General features: G+C 40.3%; 1 protein-coding gene across 2 annotated transcripts in view; it reads right to left on the bottom strand.

Moving 5' to 3' along the window:
• Positions 1 to 15,645, bottom strand: part of LOC128741523 (uncharacterized) — a 97,367-nt gene that overhangs the window by 29,079 nt on the left and 52,643 nt on the right. For both annotated transcript variants that reach the window (XM_053837399.1, XM_053837398.1), the window contains exon 2: positions 10,809 to 11,091. The gene's annotated coding sequence lies outside the window, so the exon portion shown is untranslated. The remainder of the gene's footprint in view (positions 1 to 10,808; positions 11,092 to 15,645) is intronic.

Below are 15,645 nucleotides of genomic sequence, written 5' to 3'. Positions count from 1 at the left end.
GTCAAAGGATAGTAGACTAAAACGTGCTAAAAAGGAATGCAAATCATCAATATTTGATTCAGTACGATCATTACTAGATGAAGTAAATGGTTCGGTAAGACCATAGATGAATGAAATGGTTCGGTACGACCCTTGGTAATTAAGATAATTTTATATGGTCATAAATTGAATAATTCGATGCGATCATCACAAAGCAAATGATTCGGTATGGTCATTACTAGATGAAGTATATACCCAGCTAGCATTTTCATATGTATAAAAAGGGTAAAAATCATCATTACGTACAGATATACATGCTAAATAAATCGTATTTCATGCGCAAAATTGGCATATCCGTACTATTTTGGAGGCGATATACGTGATTACGAATAATTTTGAGCGTTACGACTATATAAGTAGTTATATACGATAATATCCGATTAAGCGCGAGTCGCTCCGTACTACTTTACGATTTTGTGCTGAAAATCGTATGTATGTCAGTCATTATTATTATATACGACAGAAAATCAACTTGATCCCACTTTATCCAGGTTTAGTTACGATTTCGAGTTTGTTAGGAGATATTTACGATAGTTTTCGTACATTGATATACGAGTTGGTGCTAGCTGGGTAGTTCGGTACGACCATTGATAAGAGAGAAGATTCGGTACAATAATCATTGAATGAAGTATGTAGTTCCACAGACAAACAGACGAGACACTCGTGTTAATTCCATCGTCCAATCAAAAACCACTTATTTTTTAAAAAAGCATGTTTCGCAACATGGCCACACCGCTGTGCTCGATTGTTGCTTCGAGTTTTCAGTATAAAACCATACAAATGTATCAACCCTACAGTATAAAATCCTGCAAATGCAAGCTACTCCGCAACATGCATAACAGAGGGTGCTAGTGTGCAAGCAAAATGTGTAGGACGATGGCTTTTAAAGGATTTTCTTCTATGTGTCATGTCAGTTCGTCAGTGGTAGTTCGGTACGACCATAGATGTATGAAATCGGTTAATAAAATGGTCTTGTTTGGTCAAATATTGCATGGTTCAGTACAACCATTCTGTCCATAAATGAAAAATTAGCTAATATATCATTTTATCCAAAACTGAGGTCATAATATCACATGATAGTATACACCCCAAAAACGTCTCCACGAAAGCCGATTGTAAAAAAATGCATTTCCGGAGGCACACGACGTGAAACAAGTTTGGCTAATATCCAAAATAAATGAGAAGCTAATATCCAAAATAAATGGCTGATATCCGTGATGATATCAAACCGCTTGTGCAGCAACTGATGTGTACTCATTTCGCATTTTTCCAACACACACATTCAAACTGATCATGTGATGTGGTGGTTTCAGGCGTAAGGCTAGCAATCGCTAAGTATTTGGATCAAGTCTTGCTATTTTTTATTGCCACGACAGCCTTCACGGCGGGATTCGCGACTCCCATTAACGACAGCATGATGAAACTGCTTCTACCTTCTAATTTCAAGCGCTTGAACCGCACGCTTCGTTGGCAACTTCTTCTGGGTGCACGGATTAGATGTTTCATCGTCCCCTTCGTCATCGATCATTATAGGATGAAGGATGACGGTTCGGTACAACCATAGAGAAATGAAGAGACATTGGTTGGTACTACCATAGATAAATGAAATAGTTCGATATGACCATTGGTAAACAAAATGTTTCTGTACGATCATTGTCGAAAAGATGGCCCAATAGGACCGTCATTCAGTGTAAAGATCCTTTGTTGTGGACAAAAAATTGGATTGGAGCTGCATTGTATTCAGATGGCTGCAATGTAACTAAGTGCTTTTTATCATGAACGGAATTGAGCTGTTTCTTCCTTCTCTGGCATTACAGATTTTACTGTGTCAGAAATCAATCTCCGTACGAAAAATGTAACGGCCTCGTTTTGATAAAATGCCAAGGAAGTGAACTCTACGGGTCGGAAAAAAGTGAAAGGTGCGTAAATAAAAATTTGCTTGAAGGAGCACTTTTCGCATTGCCAAGAAGGCAAAAAGACAGTAGCGTGAAGTCAAGATTCATCCGTGGTTTACCCCACAAGTCGATCTATCTCCAAAGCCAGAACACCAGGAATTGTGTGTATTCTCGCAGACAAAGAGAGGGGAGATTCCCATCGTACACCTGGCGAAAGTTGGGAGACTGCGGTGGGCCGGCCACGTCGCAAGAATGCCGGACGACTGTGTAGTGAAATCCGTTCTCTTCAAGAACCAGACCAGCACAAGGAATAAAAGGGATGAGGTCAGCCCCGGTGTAGTGGTTAGCATTCGTGCCTCTCACGCCGAGGATCCGGGTTCAAATCCCTACCCCGCAGAAGTCACGAATGACGCAAGCTGTTAAAGTGACTATAATCTAACAAAAAAGTAAAACGTGGTGGGCTACGATGGGCTGTGCACGTGGCCAGAATGCCCGACGAAAGAGTAGCTAAAACTATTTTCATCACAGAACCAGGAAGCGCCTGTAGATTCCGCTTTATAGGAATCCCCCGAATATGGCGATGGGTGGTGCTCTACGCCCAAAACGAAATCTCAGCTGTTCATCAACCACTAAAGTTGATTTTTGGTAGTTGACTAGATTACAGCAGATACTAATAATGTACCATAAATTATCTGTATTGCTCAATGGGTAACTAAGAAATCGCCGTGCGCCATAGGGCGTACAGCACAACCAACCGCTTTATTCGGGGGTCTGCTGTAATTAACTGTACCAAATATTAAGAGCATCATATTGACATTTGCTGCATTATTGAATTCATCTGATATTTAACCCTACCTGAGTGGAAACACTATCAATGGAATTTTCAAAGGTTTTCGACCGGTGCCATTTTCGTGGTCGGCACTGGTAACACGCATCCACCGGGGCAAACCGTTCCGTCAGCTTCCGATCGGTCCGCGAATTCCGGTCACCGAACGAACCCGAAAACGGTCCACCGAAACATAGCCGGATGTGTCTGACTGACCAGGAAGTGCACTTCTTTCTGCATTCACGTGGCATAACGGCCCCGCCTGTGTCGGTGCATTTCCGTTGTCAGCTGCGACTAATGGCAGGTAAACACGACGGATTACCGGTTTGGCACTGTAAAGCAGATTAACGGCTCCGACTGTACCTATGTGGGCTCCCGACTGGCCTTGGTTAGCTTTGCGGCTTCTAATTTCCAACGAACAACCGGTGATCGACAGCTGACTCTGACGCGGATAATCCGCGTTACTCGAGGAGAACATTGTGGATCAAATTGTCACACACGCGTAGAATTTCAACCGATTAGCACGAGCACGTCACGCGAATCTCCGTGTACTCATTAGAATTATAACTGAAACGAGCACAGCAAGGACGAGGACGACGCTGTTGGTTTGCGTTCCACGGTCGGTTTTAGACTAAATAATCAACCACTGACACTGATGGCTGCGGTCGCTGCGGGTTTCCAATTTTCTTCGCATCGTCGCTTCGTTTCGGTTTGCAAAAAGCAAGGTAGGTAATAAATTTCATAAAACTTACATTTTTACATTCGATTTGCCAGGCCAGTTCGGTCGTCAAAAGTTCGGTTCGTCGTGCAAATCGTTCGCCGAAATTAGAATAGATTGGTTTTCGTTGAGAAACGGTAATCTTGATTACTGAGTGACACGCATTACCGGTTCTGCCCAATCAGCCCGTTGTTTGGGAATAGAACAACTATACCAGAGAAGCACGAGTTAGGTTTTTGAGACTGCAGGCTAGTTTTGATATCATTTTCATAATGAATAAATTCATCAAAAGGTTCAACTTCTGAGTACCGTCTAACTATTTCGTTGAAGGACAGCCGGTTCTAAATATTCGGTTCCGGAGCTCAAAATGTAATAATATTTATTTTATTATGTAGGAAACTTTTTACGGCAGCCCCAAACCGCCCGAGCCAATTTAAAGCTCAACAATCAGCGCTTCAACAAAACTTAAGCGCAAAACTATTTCCCGGTACTTGAGGAGAGTGAATAGCGGCGAGAAACTCCATAGAAGCAGTCGCTGGTATTTAGTAAAGTTTATTCCGTTTGTGGTCGTACTCGGATTGTAATAATCAAAGTTGAAACGCTAAACCAAATGACCGCCAGCGAGCATAAATTAAGTCGCAAAATAAATTATAGAACTTTCCTGTTTTCCTGAACAATAAGGAAAAATTTTATTTTGTTGAGCATTTTATGCTATTGCAGTCGCAGTTGTTGGAAAATTTTGCATAAAACCAGTTGAGATTGATAACCGTTGGTTACAAAATAGTCCCAAAAGTTTGAAAATAAAAAGTTTCGCCATAAGCATATGTCTATAGACAAATCCTTATGCTACAAAATAACAATCAAATGACATATTACCTACCCCAAGTCTGTAGGGCCAATCTACGTAAGTTTAAACGTAAATAGCTGCAGATCTCATTCGTCCTTGAATCACAAACTATAAATACGTCCAAACACAACAGCAGAAAGCCAATCGAGTTCGGTGGATTTTATATACCCATTATCATGGCCCTCGTTACCATCATCGGGATATAATCAACTCAATGCTGTGTGCGTTGTTGTTGTGTAGGTAGGTATCTAGGACGGTGAGCAGGCGAATGATGTATGAAAACTCTACTGTCTACTCTACCTTCTTACCTTCTTCGGCCGCCACCCAAATTAGGGTCAGGGATCGCCGCCACCGCCGCTTGTGTACGGAACGGCATTTCGCTCGTGTTGTTGTGAAATTGATTCGAAACGAACGAAAAATGCTTCCCGTAATTGAAACGCGATGGAGAGTTCAAGTCAAATTAATCAATTTCGAATCAAATTATTCTGCCAGCTCCCTGTTGCGATTGTGAGCCGAACCGAAACCAAGCCGGGTTGCGTTTTCGCTGTAATTCCTAGCGGTTCGAAGTGAAGCAAAAATCATGTGGAACGGGAAACGGCGAGGAAATTAATAATCGGAATTCTTCGACCGCAAACGGCGTACTTCGTAAATAAGTTAACTTGGGGGTTTTACTGCTCGACAAAGTTGGTAAAGTGAAAGGAAACCGTCTAGCGGTTTCCACCACAAAGGGCAACAGAAGGAAATGAACCGCTTTGCACTCGCAGTTAAGAAATATCATCCAACATTTTACATTGCAATCGGAAGTCTAAAGTTTACTAACCCACCCTAGACATTCTCGCAGGAGAAGCTAGAATATTGCCAACGAACTGAAAACACAACAAAACTATAGGCTGTCAGTTCCAGAAGTTATCATCAATCAGAAATAAGTGCTGAAGGAAGTCATTGACATCAAGTTTGTCTTAGCGGCCGATTTTCTTCAATAATTAATGGCAAAAGTACGGCCTGTTATGGCTGGCTACGGCTCCACTAACAAGAAACCGATTGGCAATTTAGATGAATATCGAAATACATCAGCAGAACCGCTTGTTGTCGCTCCGTTGGTTACCTCCTCCTTCCCGGTGCGATACGGTGCGGTTTTGCTTTATCCTATCGACCATCCGTGCCGTGGCTTAGCTGTCGTCTGTCAGCCCGGGCTCTCCATCGTCGTACGAAGTACCTACGTAGCTTGAGCAAATATCGATTTTGTTTTCATTTTAGTGATATCATAGCTTCATCCGAATTTTAATAGGTAGATTTACCAAAAGTCAAATATTTTACGCAAATAGGAATAAACTCTTTGGGGAATTGCAATTTAAAGTATAGAATCGGGTTTTACGACACGACGTGGCGTGTACGTTTCACGGGATGAACTCATACCACATTTAGATTTATTTGACAGTGAATGACAGTTTTGGTAATATTGATTAATTTTATTCCCCCAACGCGGAGTTTTTATTGCTTGTTTGTTGCTTGGGAAATATTTTGACAATTTACAGTCGCCGTAAACTATGAACATACCTACACAAGAGTTCGAAGAACTCGCTTTTCCCTCGGCATGGTTATATTCTAAAATGAATTAATCAAGAATACCGTCTAAAAGTATATGCATAAAAGATATCAAATCAGTCTAGTCCAAGCATTACTGTTTAAAACAAAATTAGCAGGTTTTTGGTTTTCGAATACTGTAACCAAATATTCAATTTGACATATCTATGTCCTTGGGTACGAAAACGGCCCCGTTGGCTTCGTACCACTCCAATACATCCTTTGAATATTGGCACGAAGGTAGATCCAGCCAGAAGATCGTAGGCCCTCGTGTTGCTTCGATAGAGGAAGCAGATGCTTCTGTAGACGCTCTTTGAGGTAGATCTGGACGTTTACAGTCCCGGTAGTCATGAACGGCGCACTCTGTATGACACATGAGCAGATAGCTTGCCAAATCATGTATTTATTGATAAACTTTGAAAGTTTCTGCTTCCTTAACTTTCTCGGAACATCAAACTTGTGCTGGGCGGTGAGGAACAGTGACCCCGGATGCAACCGGAAGTCCGCTTTGACGTAAGCTTTATCATCCATAATGAAGCAATAAAGTTTCATCAGCATCTGGGTGTACATTTTCCGGGCCCGTGACTTTCCCACTGTATTTTGCCGTTTGTCACGATTTGGAGCCTTATGCACTTTGTACGTATGCAGTCCCTTCCGGTCCTTAGCTCTCTGAACGAAAGATTTGAACAGATTCAACTTTTTGGTCACATCCCTGACCGAAACATTGGGATTCCGCCGACCCCCCGGCACGTCGCCATTTTTCTATGACCGCAATCTAAAACGTCAAAACACTGGGCGGGAAATCATTTCATAGAAATTGTTTAGAGCGGCCATTGTTGTTTGAGTCCCAGCAACGAGGGGCCCATCAGTATGGGGGTACTGTCAAATCATATGTGAGAGTGTGTTGGTGACACCGGGCTGGATTCCGCTTAAACTCTTACACGACATGCTTGTGATCCTGATCACTAATAGAACATCCATTCTGACCGCATTTCTCCTTTCGTTCGATGCTCAGTAGTAACTTCGTAGTAACATTTAAAATACAGTGTAAGCAATACACTCTAAACTGCTTCTACCCAAATTTTTAAGAGAAAATACACAATGGGTAATTTTCTACAGCGTTTTTTCCGTGATGCAGTTGGACGTGGGACACTCTTTAATGTGGTAACACTCGGACCAAACAGATTTATTGCTGCTTTTATGAAGAATATTTTTTTTTTATTCTACATTAGAGAGGTTTTCAGCCTGCGGCTGGTTCGCCTCTTTTATGAAGAATATTAGAGTTCAACGTCGAAATCATTTTTTATGTGTGGCCATATTGCCGTCCCTAGTAGCACAGTTATTACAAACGAGTTGTGGCAACCGGTATGTAACCAATTTTAGTCATAAATGAGTTGCCGCAAATAAAAGTACCAAATGTGTGCTGCTTGGGGTATTCTAGCATTTTTTGATCGTTAAAAACTGTTCGTCGAAACTAACTGTGAGTTGCCGAAAAAAGTTATTAGTAATGCGTCTTCTTGTCAGAATGATTTAGCTAGGAACTAAAGTTAAGTGACCAAAAAAATTATTATGTTTACACACAGTTTAAAGCACTAGTTTTCGAAAACAGACACTGAGGAAGCCTGCAAGTCATGTGCGAAATGCGTATCTGTACCGAATAAATATAAATGGTGGAATTTTATTTCGAAAAAGGTTTTCTTTAATTTCAAACACTTATTTTTCCAATATGCACGATAAATTTTAATGCGTATATGCTGCAAAACTACCGAAAATATAATCGGTGTTATTGATGATTTATTATAACCGGTTTTATTGAGCGTGACATAACTATTTGAGCTTATAACCTGACTCCTAAAGAGGTTATAAAAACCTTCTGCAGCGTGGGTCACCTAGTTGGAAGGCAGTTTTATAGCGGCCATCAGATGGTTTCTAGTGGAACTCATAATTAGTGGTTTTATAAAATTGGTCATGAAAATCACTAGAGGAATGTAATAAAAATTAAATTGTAGCTTGGGCTACGATACGACGTGTACAACCTAATATGCATAGCTTTTCAGAGGACGCACGCCCCGATACGATCTTTTTATACCAATTCGCGTTGACGAACGTAAGCTGCTGCCACCTCCAAAAGTTTACTGTAGGGGTGAAGCGGAATAGGAATTTCTTAAAGAGCGCAAGAGATCGAAACATTTTGGCAGATTTTCACCCACACGTACATACCGGCATTTCTATGAGTGTGCAAGAGATCGTTTAATGCCGTCAACGCGAATGTATGTGTATGAATGTCTCCATGCAGAATAGGCAGTACTAATGTGCTATTAGTTTTACATTAGGAAGTAGTCTTGTATTAAAAAGTCATTGAGAGTTTCACGCCAAAATTGTTAAGTGATTTAGAATGTAATCCGAATCCTATTTCAAGTAGGATTCAAGTAGTTTAATTTCCAATTCAGCGTCAAATAGAATTTCAAATTTAATTTTAAGTCCGATTTGGGGGGCTCCGCAGCCGCAAGGTTATCGAGTCTGCTTTGACAAGCGTGTGGCCGTGGGTTCGAATCTTAGTAGAATCAAGCCATTCGATGTTCAAGTGACTTTAGCATGGGTTTATTCTCAGGCCCATCCATTTACCCTTCCTTCATGCTGAATTCTATATTTACCCTCTGAAGCCTCTTGACAGTGCAAATGTCCCTCCTATAGTTAAGTGTACTGGTCAGAAGTACGAAAGAGTCCTTGCCAGGGACGGCCAGGGCTTCGACCGATCCTTTTTTTCCACCGCAGTCCACCAACCGCACACCAACGCGCATTCAAGTTCACACCGTCCGTTTAGAGGTGGAATACGAACGCTATGCATAACACAACTGGCAGTATGCTCAGTCAAACGCCGATGGCACGCAGCAGAATGAACGCGTTCTAGAGCTTTTTGACATTTTCGTTTCGATCAAGTTGCCTTTACCGTTTGGAGCAGCGAATGACTGCAAAACAGTCAAATGAACAAATGACTGGCAATCACCACGCTAAAAAGCAACCGCACAATCGTATGATTCAATACTACAAAAAAAAAACAACCACTACATGTGCATGGAAGAAGTCGGTCGGACTCCGTCCAACACAAACGAATATTTTGCTTGCGTCGGACCGACGTCCGGGTGACAAACTATTACTGTGAGCAGCCGATTTGGAGACAAAAAGAGAAACGAAAAAATTCGTCACCGTATGCTTCCAGTCAGTTTGCAGTTTATATTCTCAAAGCGCAAAGCAAAACGGGAGATCGACTGTTTGCTTTTGCTGCGATGCCGCATGAATTGTAAAACGGCAGCAGCGCAAGCGGCAGATTGACTGGATTGAAAAAACAGTCAAATGATCGTTCAAAAAGCGGAGTTTGAATGCGGAAAGCATTCGCATTCACGGCAGTCACATTCAACTTGCGATCCCTTTTCAAGCCCTGGGGACGGCTATAATATGGAATAGTACTGGCAGCGAGGAATAAAAGTGGGTAAAGTAGATCAAGCTTTGAAGGAAGGGTAAGCCCCAATACACACAAGCACGCATAAAATTTAATATAGCATATCGCTCATTCAATAGCGATTATAGCAAAAAAATGCAGTGCAGGTCATACAGCAAACACCCGGATGATATCACAATAGATCAACTACACTGGTCGCAGTGATGAGTCCATACATGGAAAAAAAGTCCGATTTCATTCCAATTTTAGGCAAGGTTATGAGTGTAATTTCATGTCCAATTTAAGTTGAATCTAAAGTTCACTTTCAAGTCTATTTTAAAGTCCTATTTCAAGTGAGATCGATCACCCAGTTAGTTTCGAGGTACGATGCAGATTTAACAAGCCAGTCGTCGTATATTCGAATCTGGGCTAGGGGGTGCTTGCTAGATAGTCAGTAGGGCCATTGCACTAACCCCGTAATTGTTCTGTATTCGAACAGCTGGCTGCGAAGTCTGTCGATAAAGAAGAGTAAAACTTGACTGAAAGACGTTTAAGCCCGAAGCTTTCCTTTTTCTTCAAGTAAGATATCCAGTCCAGTTTTAAATGCAATTTCAGGTTTATTCTCCAGTATAATTTAATTCCGATTTCAAGTATAAAAGTATTCAAGAAGGTTGCTGATATCCCCCAATTAGTCAACCCATCGCTTATAATTGAGTATAACGCTCAGTGATCCGCTTAGACTGTATATAATAGGTTCCCTACCCTATATGGTTGACATAATATTAATTTTCTAGAAGTTTTTTCTTGGAGCGGGAGTGAGATTTCGAATTCGACATTCTTTGATTTTGTCCATTTAAGAACTATTTACTTATGGCATCATAGTATAACGGAATAAAGAATAAATAATTTGTTTTAAAATTTAAAAAATCAATAAATAAAGGCAACATAAAAATTTACACGAAGAGAGCTCTCCAGCTTTGATGTCTGGTCTTTGTGATATTACCTAACATCAAAACATTACCCTTGGTTAACTTGAAAGTGCTTTGAAATTTTATACCGAAACATTCGAAACCCGCAGTAAACTTTCTGCCGCCAGGGAGCTCGAAATTGGGTTCGTTTTTCGGAAGGGACTAACAAGGGCGTAACAGAGAAATTGATCCCTGCTCAGAGCCACGCAGAGCTATCACGGCTAACCGTTGTACCGTCGTACTATCTTGACAGCAGTTTAATTTGTCGACCTTTTCCAACATGTCATATCAACAAGTCTGGACCATTTCTCTAGGTTATCCCTTGCGCAAAATGATCCGCTGCTCGTAAATATTCCGAACACAACACCGGCCCCGACCGCAAACTTCGAAGAAATTTTCTAACCTTTGCACTGAATACGTACAGTATGGGTACGTACCCAGTTTTTGTATACATTACGTTCTGGGGGGCGTGATTAATGGCGGTTTACTCACCTGGATAGCGCACCGATAATCGGTGCGAGAGGAAAATAAAACTTGCTTCCTGGATGCTCGGCAGTCGGTTGCGTTTTTGGTTTCGGTTCCCTTGATGCTGCGGATGGAAGTGCGGCAAATGTGACCTCCGCCCGTCGTCGGTCCGGAAATCAGTCAGTCCTGCGGATTCAGTGGCACTGTTGTTGTTGTTGTTGTTGTTGTTGCGGTGAGGCCCCGCTTTGAGGAAATTGTTTGGGTTGAGTGTTGCAGCAGTCTTACCAACGCAACAAGGTTGTTGTGTGCTCTGAAACAACAGTAGAGTAAACAGTAAACCGTTAGATAAATTGGCTGTACGTGTGATTTTTCGGTGTTTGGTTTGTGACTAAGAATAGAATGTCTCGTGTACCTGAGCGGCATTGGCTATTTTAATAGTTTTACAAAAATACTTCTGTACTGGCCTTTTTTGGATAACCGGAAGCGGAACACCTTTTTATTCAGCGATCAATATACGAATTAGCTCTCATTGATAAATTTGTATAATTTACTAACTTATATGTTAGTTTGTTTTGTATATTTTAACAAAACTAATTTTTTAACAAAACATGAAGGGGATTCTATTTTAAAAAGTTCTGCGGTTCAGAACGTATTATATTACAATTGTGTTAGTTAGTTCAAGACGATTGAGAATCGCTGTTTATTACATATCAGACTAACTCCAGATGTTTTGATAGCTTAATGAATGCCACAAATGAGCACACGGTTTCGCAAAATAATTAAATTATATAAGCCAACAAAGTGTACGACAGCATGGGTTGACCATTCTGTGGCTAAGCGTAAGGGCGAACCGGTTGTGCACGTGAACGCCGGATGAATTCTCCTCTCAATGAGAGATAATCTTACAGCTAAGACGAGCAATTCCATAATCCCCAGGAGTCATACCCAGTTACATGTCACGTGTAAGTCATCTTTCTGAGTCAGTTAACTCACTCGTGGGTTTCTACTAATCGGGATCCAAATCTGGGCGAAAGCTTTCTCCTCATAGGGGAAAATAATGACGCTGCACAGTGCAAGTTCTTCGCTCAAGACAAACCCCATGCTTGCCTTGCAATATTATACGGTTTGCACCGTACATAAGCGTCAACACACGCCTGACGAAGCAAACGAGAAAAAAAATCCTTCCTGATGCAACGCTGCTGTGGTACCTACAATGGATGAATTGCATGTGAAAGCCATTACCTAACGACGTCATATTTCCGGTAAGTTCAGAGCTCTTCTCGTAAATTCAGAGTGGACTTTAAATGGCAGCAAGTCACTGGCCGGACGAATGTCCGAACTGCATTCGTGCCGAATTTGCTGTAAAACAACAAGCAATTTAGCAGGTTTGTTTGGCATTTTGGCAAACAAACAAAGGCCGAGAATTTGACCAACCGGTTAAACGCACTGTTCCCGGCTCCGTCGGTTCTCGTGTGAACCATGTCAACGACTTTCGTTTTATACAACTTTAATGCTCCAGTCACATTTCAGAAGCGGTTTTCTCCGAATATAAAACTAAGTACTCGAGCACATTAAACTTGCAAACGATTCGGATGAAGGAGCACATGTGAGAAACATTAAATATTCAGCCAGTTTAGCGACAGAAATAGCCGGATTAGGGTTTGGTTGGATGTCGTGTTATTCTCGACATAAAGCGACTGAGTATACAGCTGTTGCTTCGGTTTTTAGTAATCACATCAAGCCGAACGCGAAAGCACAGATGAATTTAATGTTTCTTTAATGAATTATGAGAATTAAAATCTTGTTAATACCTAACATTAATATGAGAACACCTCTGACTGCTCTAAACCGAGCGCGTCAACTAATTTTAAAACACAATTGCTTGCAGGGATAGGTAGTCAAAACTTTTAGTTTTATTAATTTTCGAATTCCAACCACCAGTGAAAAAGTTTTCCCTACGGGCCACACGCCTCCACCTGTAATCCTATATAAATCACCATGCGCGTCCATTGTTCAGTTGTTTAGCCGTGTTTGATTAACTAACTAAACTGTAGAACCGATGGATCTGTATATTTTGTATACTTGAATTGTAATCGACTGTGACTTTTATGTGACATTATTTTACCTTTGTTATATTATACGTCGAAGGTATAGATACTGATCGAAAAACGCGAAATAGAACCAAGACCCGACGGATTGAACAATGTACAATGTACACTTGACTTTAGGTGGCTGTGTTCATATACACACACAACGTACACTAGGTCACTTGCAAAGTATATTAAAAAATTTTTTTTGTCACACCGTGTAATTAACCAAACAACAATATTAAAAAGACACAAAAAGAATCCCAAAAGGACCTGAAACAAACAATGACAGAAAAATAGCATAGAAATAAAATGAGTATACGGCTGGAAAATGCGTATCATCGGTGCCTTGCGCACTGCGCATAAAATAGACCCTTCAGTGGTTCATTGCCTCTTACCCAGCAACTCCTATCCCTGCCTCCTCGTGGTACCAGCCGGAGTATGAGCAACTTCGATGGAAATGGGGTAACCAACCCCGATGGAAACCAAGGTCGTGTGCTAAGAGGGAAGGAGGGCTCCTTCCAGCTACGTTGGCCCTCCGGCGATACTGTGGGTTTGGTTCCGGGCTTTGCAAACCTGAACCACTAAAAAATCCATAAGCAATAATAACTCTAATCGGAACAATCGGCAAAGACGCGGGCGACGAAAACATATTAACGATTGGAAATTAGGAACATAGAACTGTCGGTCTCTAAATTTCCCTGGAAGAACCGAAGAGCCGCAAGTTCGACATTGTAGCGCTGCAGGAGGTATGCTGGAAAGGAAAGGAACGATGGTACGTACGTAGAGGGATGATCGTATCATCTACCAGAGGTGTGGCAATATACACGAGCTGGGCACAACCAGGCTTGCCATTTCCTAGCTCATTTAACAAAAAGTGCACCTTTTAACTTTGTTATACTATAACAAAGGTTTAGGAATTGGTCGAAAAACACGAAATTGATCCGAGGCCCGGAGGGCCGAGCCACATATACCAATCGACAAGGTTCGACGAACTGAGCAATGTCTGTGTATGTGTATGTATGTGCGGCGCGCAACTTTTCTATCGCCTGTTTCTCGGAGATGGCTGGACCGATTTGTTCGCTATTACTTTTGTTTGAAAGGTATTATTGCCTAGTATATCACTATTGAATTGTTTCGAGGTCCGACATTTCGTTTAAAAGTTATAAGTAAAAAAGTGAAAATTACGTGACACGATTTTCTCCGGAACCAAATGACCGATTTCAACGATCTTGGTATCCAATGAAAGCCCTTGTTAACACTAAATTTTTCGGATAAATTTTATTGAAAACAAACAAGTAGTTTAAAAGTTATGCTTAAAAAACCTGTTTTGACAAGGTAATAATTATCGCCTGTTTCTTAGAGATGACTTTACCGATTTAGGCGTTATTAGTCTCATTTGATAGGTAACATAACCTAATAGATCACTATTGATTTGTTTTTTGATTGGACGTTTAATTTGAAAGTTATGAGCAATTGAATACAACACATTAAAATTTACAATAATTTATAACGATTTCATCTAAGATGATTAATCTAGTTTGAATTATTTTGGCATCAAATTAGAGATTTTAATGCTGCAAATATATCTGCAAAATTTCAGAAGAATCGGTTTTGTCGATCAAAAGATATTAACCCTCCAACACTCGCGCCAACTTTTATAATATGGTTACTCGCGCGCACAATGGCCCAAAGCCAAAAAGACATGCGCGCTAGAATTTTGACTGGGAAAACTTGGTTTTAGGTTTATGGAACCTTCGGAAGAATTTCTTGAAATTAAAAGTTCTATCATCTGGCGCAATTTAAATTTTGATTAATCCCCCTAAAAGTGAAATAAAAAAAAAATATTTTTCTTCAGTTTCAATATAACACATTGATGTGTTCTGCAAAGTTTTAGAACATATTATTACAAGAAATTTTGTAGAATACAGTAACCTTCTATCTATTCAGCGAAGATAGAAAAATCTTGTTCATTGTATATGAATTTGTAAAATCAGTTTTTTCTCTTTTAGCTCTTTTTGTAATTGTTGTATGACTTTTTCATGTATTACAAAATTGTATAAATAGTAAAAATACACAACTTTGATGAATATAGTATACCTCTATGTTTGTTTGTTTAGGTACTGTTGAACTTTGATTAAAAAAATGCCTTAATTTTGACCCCAAATGACTCGACTACCAACAGATACATTTACATTTTTTATTTGCTGATAGTTTTGCTGCATACAGATACCATTTTTCCATATGAAGAAACGAGAGAAAATTCCAGGGCCAATCGCGGTACACCTCACATGCTGATTGCTTCGTTTCTGTGATGTCAGTTTATGCTGATCTATTTTCCCAACAATTTAAAGTATTAATGCATTGAATAATTATGACGTTTTGCTCATAACAAGTTAATTGAAGAATATACGTTAGTTGAACAGCGATTTGTAACTTTATAACAATATGGCATTCAAAGAATAATATGTTAAAGAACAATATGTTAAAGAAGAATATTTCCTCTTACAACCTGCTTTTACTTGCACTTACTCAATATAGTAACAACCAACTTACCCTTACTCAGTAATTTTATGAAAAAAAGAATCTATCAAAATTTGTAGGTGCTGCTATTTTGTTCAAATTTTGTAAACTTATTCAATTTCCAAAAACTTTATGAAAACCTACGCACTATGCAACGTTAACCAATGAATGAATTATGTTCCAAAGACGTGTTGATTTCTATCTCAAAGAGCAAGTACGACCGTATAACAAAGGTTCCTTTCACCACTAGGTGG

Source organism: Sabethes cyaneus, chromosome 3, assembly GCF_943734655.1.
Source record: "Sabethes cyaneus chromosome 3, idSabCyanKW18_F2, whole genome shotgun sequence".
Classification (NCBI taxonomy): Eukaryota; Metazoa; Arthropoda; class Insecta; order Diptera; family Culicidae; genus Sabethes; species Sabethes cyaneus.
This window is presented reverse-complemented; position numbering and strand designations above follow the sequence as displayed.